A 14,465-nucleotide genomic window follows, 5' to 3' on the forward strand; every position below is an offset into this window, starting at 1 on the left:
GGTTCATAAAGTGCTTAGGACAGCGTCGGATAGATACGTAGTACTCTGTGCGGCAGCTGTCATCGTCGTTACCGTCACAGTCACCACAATCACCGTCATCATCTTCATCCTCACTACCTCGGTCATTACTTTGTCAGCCATCGTTGGGGCTCAGTTACTCCTCCAGAGGAAGATCTGCTGGCGAAGAGACCTTGAAGGCCCTTGGTCCAGGCTCGGACTCTAGAGAAGGCCCTGTGAAGTCTGCAGACATCATCCGGGGTAGCACATGGCCCCGCGTTTGAGCCCTGCCATGGGGCCTCCTGCCTGGGCACTTTTGCTCACAAAGCGCCCTCAGCTGCGGTCTGTCCCTCTCAAGGTGCTCTGGGTAGTGATGATACCTGGCCCCTCCCCAGCCTGGAGGTATGAACAGCCGGCTTCTGTCCACTCTTGCCTCCTTGCAAAGGGTCTGCTCTCCAGCCCTGGAGAGAGCAGGGGCCAGCCTTGTTCCTCTCAGCCATCCCCTGGGCTGGGCTTCTCACTGGGGCTGGGGGTGGGGTCCTCACCCTGCCGCACTGGCAGGACCCCAGTTTCTTGCAGACAGGCAGTCCTGGTCTGAAACTCTGCCTCCACCACCTGGGTGGCCTGGGGAGGCCAGGTAATCTTTCTGAGCCTCGCTTCCCTCATTTGCAACATGGGTATAATCACATTAATCTGGCCAGGTGCTGAAGGGGAAGTGAGGAGTCAATGAGAAAGTGCAAATGCAGCAGTAAGTGCAGTGACTGGCGCGGAGCGGTGATTGTCAGCAAATAGGGCCCCTCTGCCTTCCCTCCAACACCTTCCCCGTCCTGTCCCAGGGCATCCCAGGGGCAGGAGGTGGTCAGAAACTTGGAGGGGGCAAAGGGCCTGAGCCCTGCTTCCAGAATGGGCCTTCTGGAAGCAGGGACAGTGTGGGTTGCCCTTGGGGAGAGGCCATAGTCTGTAGAGGCCTGTCCCCTCTGCAGAGGCCTGTCCCCTGTGCTGTGTGTGGGAGGTCACCACCTCTACTTCCTGGAAACAGGTCACAGAGTCCAAGGAAACAGGTCACAGAGTCTGAGGGTGGGGGCTGCTCACCATGCTCTCCCTGGTGCCCCTGGAACTGAGAGGGTCATGAGCAGTTGGGAGTGAGGTGTGTGCATTAATAAAAACACCAAGTGGATTCTTCAGGCATGAATCCGATCACTCACTCAACAAACCCTGGGGACGCGCTCTGTATGTAGCACTCAGCATCCTGACCTCACTGACTCCTGTGCGGTCCCACCATCACTCTGAGTGATGGTGCGTCTGTGTCCCCAGGTGGGAGCTCGTGCCCAAGTCCTCCTGCTCAGTGGCTGAATTAGGATTCAGACTGAGGTCTGTCTGTCTCCAAGACGGCTCCTTGCTCCAAAGTCTCTGCCATCTGAGAGTCTGGCATCTTAGGAGTGAAACCACAGCCTATGGAACTGGGTTGTTGGCAAGGTGGACACAGAACAAGAGGGAAACACGGCACCGAATGGGAGTGAGAGGAGGGCGAGAAGTGGCGGGCAGCAGGGGCAAGCTTAGGAAAGGGAGGGGACAGCGGTGGGGTTGGTCATTAACTAACACAGATAGAGCTGGAGGAAAGGGCCCTGGGGGAAGAATCAGCCTGGGTGAAATCTCAGGGTGGCTGTGGAGAAAGTTTCCAGAACACCAAGTGAACAAGCAGGATGTCCTTTTTGTTGGAGACTGAGAAGCAGGAGGCTGTACACAGCTCCTAGGGGCCCAAAGGCCAGGGTGAGTGGTCTGGGTGTTGCCCCGTGGTGATGGTTGCTGTTGCTATAGCAGTGTTCTGTGACCCAGCCCTTGGCCACAGCTGCTTGAACACCATGGACACCTGGTCCACGCTGGGTCAATAAGCATCTATCTCCAAGGAAATTAGAGTTCAGACTGTGGGGTGCTGTTCAGAGTGGGGGGGGGGAGCTTGAATGGGGAAAGGGAAAGAATGGAGAGGGGGCAGCCTCAACTGGTCCTAGTGCGTGAGGAGCCGGAGAAAGGCTCCATGCAGAGAAGGAAGGATGGAGCAGGCATGCAGAGAAAGCTGAGGAGGTTTACCACATCCTAATGAAGCTGGCTATAATAGAGTGAACCAAGACAGACCACAGATTAGTAAAAATTGGAAATAGAAAATTAAAAGCAGGGTAAGAGTGACATGGAGCTAGAAGTAAAATATGGTTCCCATATCACATGACATGTGTCTTGAGGTGGGCCCCAGAGTTGGCACTGGGCTTCCTAGTAGCCAATGGGAAGAGGGAAACAAGATAAACTTGGAGACCCACAGTGCTTCTCAAGGAAACACAAACACACAGCTCAGGAAAAACGTAAGTATTGCTGGTTCTGGGGCTGGAGAGAAATTTCCGAGGTGGATTGTCAAGTCCTTGGACAGAGTTTTGGTCAGGAGGTGAGTGGACGCAGTGGAGAGTCTGATCTGGAAGTCAGGAGACTGGATTTTGGTCCCAACTTCATGTGTGGCCTTGGGTAGTTGCTCAGCCCTGTCTGAGACTTAGTTTCTTCTACTGTAACACGGCGTGCCTGCCTTATAGGGCCCTGAAGGTGGACTGACATGTGTGTTGGAAATGCCAGGCATAGAGTAGCTGGTCAGTAAGGCTAGCCTCCCTCACTCTCTCCTTCCCTCCCTCTCTCTGGAAGCTGTCTCCCTCTAATTAAGCTTTTTATTGCTCTCCTGCCCTCTCTCTGCTGTGGGCCAGCTCCTCCCAAGGTCCACCCACTGCCCCTGCGACCAGGGCACAGCCAGGTGGTTGCTGGCATGGTGCCTCCTGGAATCAGCAGGGCCCACAGCTCCTTGCTGGGCCTGTGCCCAAAGTTAAATAGAATGCAGGGCCAGGCCCCATGAGCCCACATTCTCCCAGTGCCTCCTCTGTACCTGGCCCTGGCTGGGACCGAGAACTCTGTGTCCCCAGCTCAGCCCAGACCCCACTGTGTGCTTCTTAGCACCCTGCATATCTCCTTCCCTGCACAGATCCCAGGGACAGAGACACAATGGCCTATGGAGTGAGTTGTTTTAACATCGGTCTCCCAGCTAGGACATGGGCGTCATAAGGTGTGACGTGATTTGTCTTTCACTGTTAACGTTAGTTCACAGCATCTGCTCAGTGCCTGCCACATAGTAGCTGCTCAAGAGATACTGGCTGAATGAACAGAACTAATGAATTAATGGAATGAGACATTGTAACAGCCAGTCCAGCAGGGTCAGGATCACTGTCTCCATTTTATAGTTAAGAAGACTGAGCTTCCATCTCATCTCTCTACTCCTTCACCAGTTACTACTCATTGGTCAGGCCTCAGCCAAAAAGTTATTCCCTTAGGAAGGTAGCTCTAAGGCTCTGGACTGAACCAGGCACCCCTTACCCACTACTGTTACCCCCACCTCCCCAAGGTTCGCTCAGATGCCCTTGCCCTTTCCCTCATAGACATTTGTCTACGGGGAAGCCCCTATTTGGTTTGATGATCCTCTTAACTCCACCAGTCACATAACTTTCAAGGCCAAGTTTCAATGAAGATGAAGGGCCTCTTATTTAAAAATTATTGACAAGTTCAAGACAGCAATAGCAGAGCATTAAACCAAGCATTGCCCCTTTGAATGGGGGGTTGGAGGGGGTGCTGTGTGACTACACAGGTTACGTGCTGTGAGGCCAATGCTAATTCTGAGATGTCACCAGCACTGTGGCTGTGGTTTGCTGCTCCTTCCTCCCTCCCCCAGAGTAAAACATGCCTGGTCCTCACTAGCATCTCATGTAAACATCAAGTGAATGAATAAATGAGTGAATGAATGAAAGCAGACGTGTGAATCAAAGTTTCTTAACTTCCCTGAGCCTTAGTTTTCCCATCTGCAAAATGGGAAGTATTTTGCTTCCCTCCCAGGCAGGCAGTGAGGATCCTCTGTGCTGTGGGGCCATGGGATCACGTGGCACATGTCCTGGAAGTAGTCAGGTACTGGTGGTCAGAGGCCAGAGGCCAGCCCTGCGGGAGGCAGAGGGAGGCTGGCCTGATAAGGCCAGTGGACTCCGCTCTCTGCAGGCAGCCAGCTCACTTCTGATGACGAACTCCTACCTGGCCAGAGCCCAGGGACTGTGGGGAGGCCGTGGGCTTCACTTCTTCAGAAAACCTGTTTATTGAGCACCTATCACGGACTGGGCCCTGGATCGGGCACTTTGCCAGCATCGTCGTCAATCCTCATTTGGTAGATGGAGAAATCATAGGTCTGAGAGTAAAAATGGCGTGCCCAAGGGGCCTCCGTGGCAGGCGGCAGAGTCGGCCACGGAAGCTAGATTGTCACTCCCCTAGGCTGAGGCTTGCTAAGAACGAAAACAACTCATTCCGAGGGGGTTTGTCTGCAGAGCCCTGCGTGAGTGTGTGCATGTGCTTGGGTGTGCAGCGCTGGGGGCACCACCCCGTGTCTGGCTGTAGACACTGCTGACCTTCCCTGAGGCCAGAGCAGGGACTGTCCGGGCAGTCCCCTGAACCCCGGCAGCGGCAGGAGCTCCGGGCCAGCCTCGGACCGTTTTTCAGCCTGGCGGACCCACGCTGCTCATTTCTATGTGAGAAACGTCACCCGTTTTCCTGGGGTACTATTTTTTACAAAAATATTTGATTATATGTTTACTTCTTTGTATTTATTTTGTATGGTTAGAGAAATACTACTTTTTGAGCTTAAACTGTACTAAGATGTCTAAGATTTTTGGGATGCCTGTACAAGCTTGTGTTAAAAAGATTAGGAAAATGCACAATGTAACAGAAAAAAAAGAGTCGGAGGTGCCGAAGCTCTTCTCTTTCACTACAAAACCCTCCCAGACGTATCCCTCACTCCCACGCATCCCTTCACTGACTACAGAGGCTGGGGCCCATCCCCCGCTTTGAAAACAGGAATCGAGTGTCTACGTGGAGGCCACATGGGGCGGTGACACGGGGCCTAACTTCTCCCCAGACTCGCATCGTCCGCTTTCTGTCTCATGCCTTGAAAGCATTTGTGTTTCTGAACCTTGGCAAGGTGGACACTATATATATATATATTTTAACCAAAACAGGTCCAACCTCTACCCGGTGTTGTGAAACACTCCTTTTGCTTAACAGTATGTTTTGGACATCTTGTCAGTGCAAAGTCTGGCCTTAACAGCTGCAAGTGTTCAAAGGTTTGCAACTTGAAATGTGATTCTCTGTAATAAAGTTGCAGTAGACAGCCTCTGGAACAGAAAGTGTAGAACAGGAGACTGGGAGCAATGGCTGCTTGGGCAGTTCACGGTGGTCGGGCTCCCAGAACCCTGGGGCCTGTAGGGGCTGGCTTTGGCCGTCAGAGGAAGGTGGGGGAGGCTCAGGGCCCATGGGAAAGAGCACAGGGCACGGTTCTCCATGCTGGGAAGGAAGCACTGTCTTACACACTCATTCCCACACTCATCCTCACACACTTTCCTATTTATACACACACGTGAGTGCATGCACACACACCCCGCCACACCCGCGTGCTGTTGTAATTGTGAACCCGACCTCCATGTCCCAAGGATGTGGGGTGGGCGTGTTGAAGCAGGGATGGAGTCCTTTCTGTATACCCAACACTGTCACAGGAACTTCACATGTTGGTGCGTGTGGTCCTCAGAACGCTTCACAGACGAGCAAATGTGCAAACGTGGAGCCTCAGACTGGGAGCGCTCTCCGCGAGATACGCGGCCGATCAGTGGCAGAGCCTCATCCACACCTCACTGTCCTTTCGGGTCTGGGAGGCGTTACCCAAACTGGCCGCGTGTGGGACCTGGGACCTTTAACAGGGGTGCTCTTGAACGTGGAGACTGTGGCTTGTCCATTGCCAGTCTGGCTACCTCCAGCATCTTCCAGTGCCCAGAGCTCCAGGAGAGACACAGAAGATAGGCACTCACTAATATGACTCAACTGCAAGAAATTTAGCGCCAGGAGGGCCTTTTCCCATTGTGGGAGGCAGAATAGTGGCCTGCTGGCGAGGCCCACTGTGTCCTGATCTCTGGAACCTGAGAGTATGTTATCTTACTGTGGCAAAAGGACTTTGCAGATATGATTAGAGGTAATGACCTTGCCATGGGGAAATTACCCTGGGTTATCAGGTGGGGCAAATGTCATCGCAATGTTCCTTAAGGTGGAAAGCCTTTCCAGGCTGCAGTGGGCAGGAGCAGGTGTGAGCAGAGAAGCAGGGCTAGCGGGGACGACTTTGTTGGCTTGGGAGATGGGAGAAGGGGGCAGGGACCAAGGAATGCAGCGGCTTCTCTGAGCCAGCAAAGGCAAGGAAACATGTTCTTCCTCGAGTCCCCTGCCAACACTTTGATTTTAGCCCCGTGAGACCCAAGTCGAAAGTCCAATCTATAAAACTGTAATTAAAACTATAATCTAGAAATGCCATTTACCCAGGAAGATCCATTTATTCATCCGCAGGGCTCTTTCTCGGCTACACACACAGGCGAGCAGAGCTCCCGGGAACAGCTGAGTGCTGCGGGTCGGGCCTGGTGCTAGGTAATAATAATAGTAACGATAACGCAATCTCTGCTGATAGTGGTGGTTGTAATGACAGGGAGCCCTTCAAATGCACCCACCACGTGTGCTCTGCGAAATGCTTTACCTTTACAAATTCCTCCACTCCTCACAACAAGCCCAGGAGGCAAGTTTGCCCGTTTTACAGGTGGGGAGACACCGAGAGGTAACTTTCTAGGGCTCACACAGCCTAAGAAGAGGTGAAGCTGGAATTTGAACCCAGACCATCCGGCTGACATTTATTTGCTCACACACCTGGAGACACCCCCACCCTTTACAATCACACTCAAATCACACCCACTCTTCCCACTGCTCCCTCCAGTCTCCTCTCCTCAGCTCTCATCGCTGGCCCAGGGGCACGAGAGGACCGGTGCGGAAAGCTGAATCCGGAACCCCTGGCTCGGGGAGGGATTTTCTTGGATGGTTCAGGTCGAAGCTTGAAACAAGGCATTAATTTTAAAAAGTGTTGCTAATTCCCACCCCCTCCCCCGAATTTCTCAGTTTTTTATATGACTTCACTGCTTTCAACCAGGTGCTGTGTCTAATGTGGAATTACATGTAAACCCATGTGTCTGAACCCTTCAGGCTAGTCAGCTCCCAGAAGAGAAGGCGTCCTTGGCTGGCTTGTTCCTGAACTGCTGGGTCTAGAAATAGGGTCCAGTCCTCCCGTCAGTGTCCCGGGTATCCTCCCCTGCTCCCCTTCACCCTCCAGGGCCGCAGAGCTGGGCTGGCTGGGCTGACTGGGCAGGCCAGCGGACTGCAGAGATAATTGGTATTTTCAGGCCGCCAGCAGCTGGGGGTTCCCTGCTCCACCTCCTCACCAGCCTAGGGGCAGGGCTGGAACCTGTTGGGCTGGTTTGGAGGCTGTTATTATTGAGGCTGTCAGAGAAGGGATGGAGACCCAGGAGGGTGGGAATAGGGGGAGGGAGCAGTGGCAGGGTAGGGGGTGGTGGGAAGAAGGCTGGGGGACAGTGGGGAGAGGTGGGATTGGGGCTGGGGGTGGAAAAGAGGAGGCTGAGGAGGAGATGGAGAAGGGGAGGGTGTGAGGGGGCCACGGGCATAGGATTGGTGTTGAGGACAAGGTGGGGTGGGGGATGGGAGGAGGAGGGGTGGGGCTCTGCCTTTGCTCACTCCTGGCTTAGGCCACAGGTTTCCCCACTTTCTAACCCTGAGTCCCTCCACTCCGAGTCTTGGGACAAGAACCGAATCTGATTCCCTGGCTCAGCATAGGGCCTGGTATACAACGAGGAGGGAAAACCACTTTGAGAATCCCTCCTCCCCCCAGTTCTGGGGAGCCTACCAGGTGGGAGTGTAGCCTGCCTCAGCTTCCTGAGGCTCCCCCTCAGTCCCGCAAGGGGTGTTGGGACTCTGAGTCTCTGGGGCCTTGTGGGGAAGGTGTAGAGGGGCATGGGGTCTCTACTCCATGGGATTCTGAGAAATGCTGGGGCAGTCTGCACAGCTGGGTTATTAGGTAATCTGGCTGAATGCAGTCTCCCTCCTTCCTGCTCCAGCCATTTTGGACATAATTACTGAAATAATGAAGGCTCAAGTTACCGTATTTTTCAGACTGTGAGATGCACCTGACCATAAGAGCTACCTAGGTTTTAGAGGAGGAAAATAGGAAAAAACCCCTACTCCACCACTGCCTGCACCCCCCACCCCCAGCCAGGTAAGCTACGTTTGGAGTATAAGACACACTCCCATTTCCCTCCCAAATTTTGGGGGAAAATGTGTCTTATAGTCTGACACACACGGTATTTTCCAGTATTAATCTCCATCGTCCAGTCCCATTCATCAACTGCTAACCACCTTCTTCTGACCCATTTAATTCCTCCCTCTTCCCTCTTTCCAAGAACCATCACAGCACAACCAGCTCTGTGTTTTGGGCTGGGGTCCAGAGGAGACTCAGACCCTCCCAGAGCTCACAGCCCAGGGGGCCGCACTCTGCCTGCTCGTCTGAGGCAATCTCGGAAGGCATCTCAGAGGAGGTGACCTCTGAGTTGAGGTTTACAAGATGAACAGATGGGGGTTAGGTGGTAGTGATGGTGGGGCCAGCAGAGAGAATATCCACTGAATTCCGCTCTGTGCCTGTCACTCTGCCTACCCTTTCCCAGTGAATTCTCATGAAAACAGTAAAGTGGGCCTGTGGCTCCAGTCTTAAGGATGAGGAAATCGTGGTCAGAGAAATAGGATGACTTATCAAGGTCACACTCACACAGTTGGATCCAGGGGCAGTGGTGGGATTAAGACCCAAGTCAGTCTGTCCAAACCCCATGCTCAATCAGCAGAGAACTGCCTCCTGCGAGAAGGGTTTTCCAGGCGGAGGGAACGGCACCCAAAGGCAGAGGAGGATGACATGAGGAGATGCGTGTGTGTGTGAAGAATCATCCGTGGTTCCGGAAGGCTGGGGAGCACCTGATGCTATGTGGGGGGCACAGTGGGGAGGGGCGTTACAGAAGTTTGACAAAGGCCAAGTTCGGACAGCCTTGAGAGTCAGGCCAGGGAATGGAGGATAAGGAGGCAGTGAAGATTTCAACCTGGGAAGCAGCTGGGGCCTGGTGCTTGGAGCTCAGGGCTCTGGAGGAGCCAGCCAGGCAGCTGGGAATCCTGACCTGGCTATTCGCTAAGTCCCTTACCCATACTGCTCCCTTATGGGGCGAGGATAGTACCTACTTTGTGGAGTTGTTATAGGCATTGGATAAGTATAATGTTGAGCACAGAGCACAGCATGTAGTCAAGTTGAAGAGTATCCGTGTTTTCTTTTAGAAAGCTAACACCAGGAGTTGATATGGAGGATTTCAGGAAGCCCAGGAAGCGTGGCTGTGATTTCCAGAAGAGAGGTAACTGAAGGCTGTGGGAAGCTGAGGTGGGGGACTCCCACAGCCCAGTGTGAGCGTGGGCAGGGCAGGCTCTGGGAGGCTGGGCTGGGGGCAGCCCCTCCCCGCCAGTGTCCACTGTCCTTGCCCATGAGCTCCTGAGTGATTGGGGAAGGGGGGCAGAAGGGAAGACAAAGATTAGAGATGCCAAAGTTCACCAGTGGGGCCCCAACTCCTCCCAGGGAGACAGCTCCAGGAAGCTGAGGGCAGAGGGCAGAGGGCAGTCCGAGCATCTCCTCACCTGTAGGGCTGGGGGAAGGGCAGGGCTGGGGCTTGGGGTGGCTGGATGTTCCTGCTGTTTCTCCGTGTGCAAAGAATTGGCCTAGTCTGCGTCCCCTGGTAACAGAGCCGTTTCTCCCTCTGACTGTCCAGCTGAAGGGGTGCAAATGTCTCAAATTGGAGGAGTGCGTGGCCTGGGGATGACCTGGAGGGGTCTGATATGTGCTGTGGGACTGCCCCTTGACCCACTGGGGGGCTCCAAAGGCTGCACCTCAGTGAGAGGGGATTGATCGCATTCCTAGGCGCAGAGACCACCACAGCTCTGGGGCCCCTTTGCCCAGGCCCCCTGCTCCAGCGCGCACAGCCGTCCCGACTGCAATGCGTGGTCGTTAAGGGGTCCATGGGAGTATTTTAGTATCTTTCAAGTCAGAAGAAAAACGTTAATATAATCCAGCCTGGAACATATTTTTCTTTATACCAATAGTCAGAGGTAATAATTTGAATATATACACATTTTTTTTTATGGAGGAAGGGGTCTGTCAAAGTGAAATTTCCTAGGTCTCATGAATGCCACGATGCAGCCTGGACCCTGCACTTCCTTCTCCTGCAAGACCACACCCCCCGGAGACAGAGAGCTTAGGGGCTGGGCTCACAGGGAACTGGGGTCAAGCTCTGGTTCTAGCACTTGCCAGCTTTGTGACCTGGCTAAGCTGTTCAGCCCCTCTGAGCCTCAGTTTCCTCCTCTGTAAAGTGAGATAATGAATGAACGAAAGCTCTTAGCAAATTACCTTGGAGCACATAAAAAGCATCTAACTTATCAAAGCTATTAAAAAAAAATAAAGTCAATCAGCTTGGTATTCAAGACCATTCACGTAATAGATACTTGCTGAGCGCCTGCTATGCAGCAGCTCTGTGTGGGCCCTTGCTTGCTTTTCGGCTTCTGCAGACCCTGGTCCCTACCAGGCCCATGTCTGTATCTCCATCAACCCACTCCCCATTCCTGACTTCAGAGACCCTTGCAGGTCCTGCCTAAGCCCCCTTTCCTTCCTTCACTTTGATTTCCTTCCTTGACGCTGTATCCTTGGAATTCTCTTGCCGATCTGGCCAGGCAGCCCCACCTGGACACAGAGGAGGTCAGCTGCCATCTTGTCACTTTTTGCTCACTGCAGAAGGAGCCGCCCCAATCTGGGTTCCAACCACATCCCCATAGCCCAGTGGGTCCCCTTTGGGCACAAGGCGCCCTGCCCGCCTCCTGCACAGAACCACATCCAAGTTGAGCCCCGGCTTCTTCTGCTTTAAGTTTTCCCAACAATCTGCAGAAACCTGGGTCAGGCAACCTCCCGTCTGAAATGTTGACAACCTCAGCTTCCTAATAAAATAAAAGCCTGTTTTCTATCTTATCCCTGCCAAAGACATCATGAATGATTGATTGATTGATTTAAAGAAATTAAAACATGTCACATGTTTTACAAGCAACTTAACCACCCATGCTGAGGTCTGGGTACCTGACATGAAGTTTCCAGCTTTAAATGTGGAAATATTTTTCAGTACCAAAATCAGTGTAAAATATGAAAAGATGAACAATGAGCAGGGATAATTTCTTTTCTCCTCAATGGCACTAAAAACTTCTGGAGCTCCAGATTTTTTTGTGGTGGTATCCATGGCTTACATTAGGAGAAAAACACATAAACTAAGTAAGAAAAAAAAAGTCACGGATGCAGTCAAAGATACTGGGTCAATGAGTTACAAACAAACAAACAAACCCCCCCTCTCCTCGTTCCCATCTGCTCTCAGGCACTCAAAACCCTCTCTGGACCTTGGCTTATTTCTCCAGTTTTGTCTTTCCAACAATCCCTTCACACCCCTCCCACCCAAAGGGTCCCCTATTCTGCATTCCCAAGACATACCTCCTTGCTCCTCACCTGTGCTGTTCCCTCTGCCCAAGATGCTTTCTCCTCCGACCCTCTTTAATTTAAGCCCCACTAGGGCAGAAATCTTATGTCCTTCATTGCTGGATCCCAGCTCCTGGAAGAGTGCCAAACAGCCAGTGGAGGCTGATCAAATATTTGGGGAATGAATGGTCAGTTTAGAAAACTTCTCTACTTATACTTCAAAACCTCAACCAAATGTTCCCACTCTTTGTGTCAACTCCTGGCAGCATGTGACACCGCAAGCTTGGTTCCCACCCTGCTTTGCATTGACTGCTCTTAGAGCAGTTTGCGTGTCTGCAAATCAAGGAACATCTGGCATTGGTGGCAGTCAGACCCGGGTTCTAATCTTGCCTCTGACACTTCATTCAGTCGTTCACTCCCTCACTCAGGGAAGACTTGCTGGGCATCTGCCTGGGCACCCATCATTGGGAATTCAATGGTCCGCAAAGGCAGATTGATGTCTGCTTCCCATGGAACTTCCTGTAGGCGGGCCCATTAGCTTCCCCTAGTCTCGTTTGTTTCAGCTGTGACATGGGTAATACCTGCCCCGCACCCCTTCCCCAGGAAGTTGTTGGGCAGATGAGATTAGAGGGCACAGCAGGCATTCCTCGCATGGAAGACACTTCTAGATTTTGCCCAAGCTCCTGCTCCTGCACTGGACTGTGAGCCCCTGGTCGGGCAGGGGAGGGTTCCCATTTACTTTCTCTTCCCTTGGGCACAGAGGAGGCGACAACAGATGTTGGCCGGTATGGAGGATGGCTGAGCTGCTCTTTGTGCCAGTCTCTGGCTCTCTCTGACGCGCGCGCACACACACACAGCGTCAGATCTGGCCTGCCTTGACCTCACAGGCTCTCCAAGGCCCAGAACCACCCTCTACTTCTGAGTGGACCAGTGCTGGGCTCAACAAGAGTGCCAGAAAACCAGGATTCCCAGGTCTGGGAGAGGGCAGGGTTGCCCTGGGGCAGGGCCATCCCAGCCTCTGACCCCAGATGGCCAAGGCCCCAGACTTGATACACTTTCACCCAATTTCTCAGAATCTGGGGGCAGTGATGCAAGGCAGAATGTAGAATCAACCCCGTGCCACCCCCTCTGCTGTGCCTCTGTCTGGCCTCTCACATTCCAACGCTGGACATGTGACCAGATGGTCATTGGCCTGACCCCTTGAGCAAACAGAAGTGCATGTGAGCAGCGTTTGGCCTTAGGTCTGGACATGGTCAGTCGGTCCCTCTGCACTCCTACCCCCATTCTGCAGGGGTGGAGGGACAGATGGAGTGCTTGGTCACCTGGGTTCTCATCTGAACCCCAACCTTAAGACGAGATCTGGTGCCTACCCTACTTGTCTCTAGGCCGCAGTTTCCCTAGCTGTCCTGGGACCTGGCTGGCTGGTAGGAGAAGCAAGGCTTGGAGCCTTTTTAATCCTTTTATTTTTCTATCCATTTCTTGAGTTTGGGGTAAAGAGGAACATGCAGTCTTTTCAGATTTAGATTCTGCAAACATTTCTTGTGCACCTGCCACACTCGGAGATCTCTGGAATCACCCCCAACCTCTTATTTTATTCCGAGTCTCAAGAGTTGAGGAAACTGAAGCACAGAGAGGTCAAGCAGCTTGCCCGAGGCCACACAGTCATTGGTAGAGCTGAGACTTGAACCCAGGCCTCTGGCTCTGCTCGCACTTATTATCTTCACCTAAAGCTCTGACAGGGGCAAGATGGACCCTGGGAACCTCTGGCCAACGCTTAGAATAGTGAAAGGTGTTCCAGGTTTCCTCTTACGGTTTTACCTCTTGGATCTTTGGGTGTCCCACCTGGAAGACTGAGGCCCCTGTGGTAGGACCCCTGAGGACCCATCCCATGCCGAACACGGTTTGGAGTCGCCAAACCTGCCTGTGTGCCAAGTACTGTGCTGGGCCCTGGGGAGACAGCCACAGACAAAACCGGCACGATGACTCCTTGCATGGAGCTTGGGGGCAGTCCTGGGGAGGAGAGGGTGCCGGGGAGGAGAGGGTGCCAGGGAGGCAGCTGAGTGAGGGTGCTGGGCTGCGATTCAGGAGAAGAGGTGGTGCTGGCTAGGGACTCCTCGGATCTCAGCCTCGGTACTCATGACCTGACTTCTGGGGAACTTTCTCTGGCTGCCGGAGCCCACGGTACCTATATTTGTTGGCAGGCCAGGTGACAAAATTGTTGGCAGGCCAGGTGATGTCCATCAGGAAGAGTCTCCCAAACAGTGACTTCTGGGACTGGTGATTGATACCCGGGCTCCTTCCCCACCGAAGAGTTAACCCCCGGTTGCCTGCAGCAGTCACTTGCCTGATACACACGCACCCTCCGTTGGTTGCCTTCTTTGCTCTGTCCTACTTCCTACTCCTCTGCCAGATGCTAGCATCACCTCCTAAAGAAACCACCTGCAGCTGAATCTTTGTTGTAGCATCTGCTTCTGGGGACACCCCAGTGACTAAAACGTGAGAGGGGCTCTATGAGCCTGGAAAGGGGACATCTTGCCTTCTAGGATAGATGTCCACAAAAGATCTCTGAATAAAAAGAAATCTAAACTGAGACTCAGGGGTGAGTGGAGGGTAGCCAGCGAAAGAGGGGTGAGCAGAGGGAGAGGGAGGGACAAGTGTCCCAGACAGAGGGACTAGCCTTTGTGGAGGCAAGTGAGGGTGCAGTGGTGTAAGAATGGTGAGGAGGTCGTTGCAGTCACCTGCGGGATGGAGCAGGGGAGTTTTGGGAGATGTGACAGACCCTAGACGACTCAGGGACTTGGAGGCCACAGGGAGGAATTTGTATAATATTTTGTCCTAAGAGCTGTGGGGTGGGGGGAGCAGCTGAAGGATAGCTGGGGGACGGTGCATGCTGCTGGGGCCGGCTGGAGGGCCTGGGCACTGGGAGGGGGTCTGCAGG

This window comes from Desmodus rotundus, chromosome 6 (genome assembly GCF_022682495.2).
Source record: "Desmodus rotundus isolate HL8 chromosome 6, HLdesRot8A.1, whole genome shotgun sequence".
Lineage (NCBI taxonomy): Eukaryota > Metazoa > Chordata > Mammalia > Chiroptera > Phyllostomidae > Desmodus > Desmodus rotundus.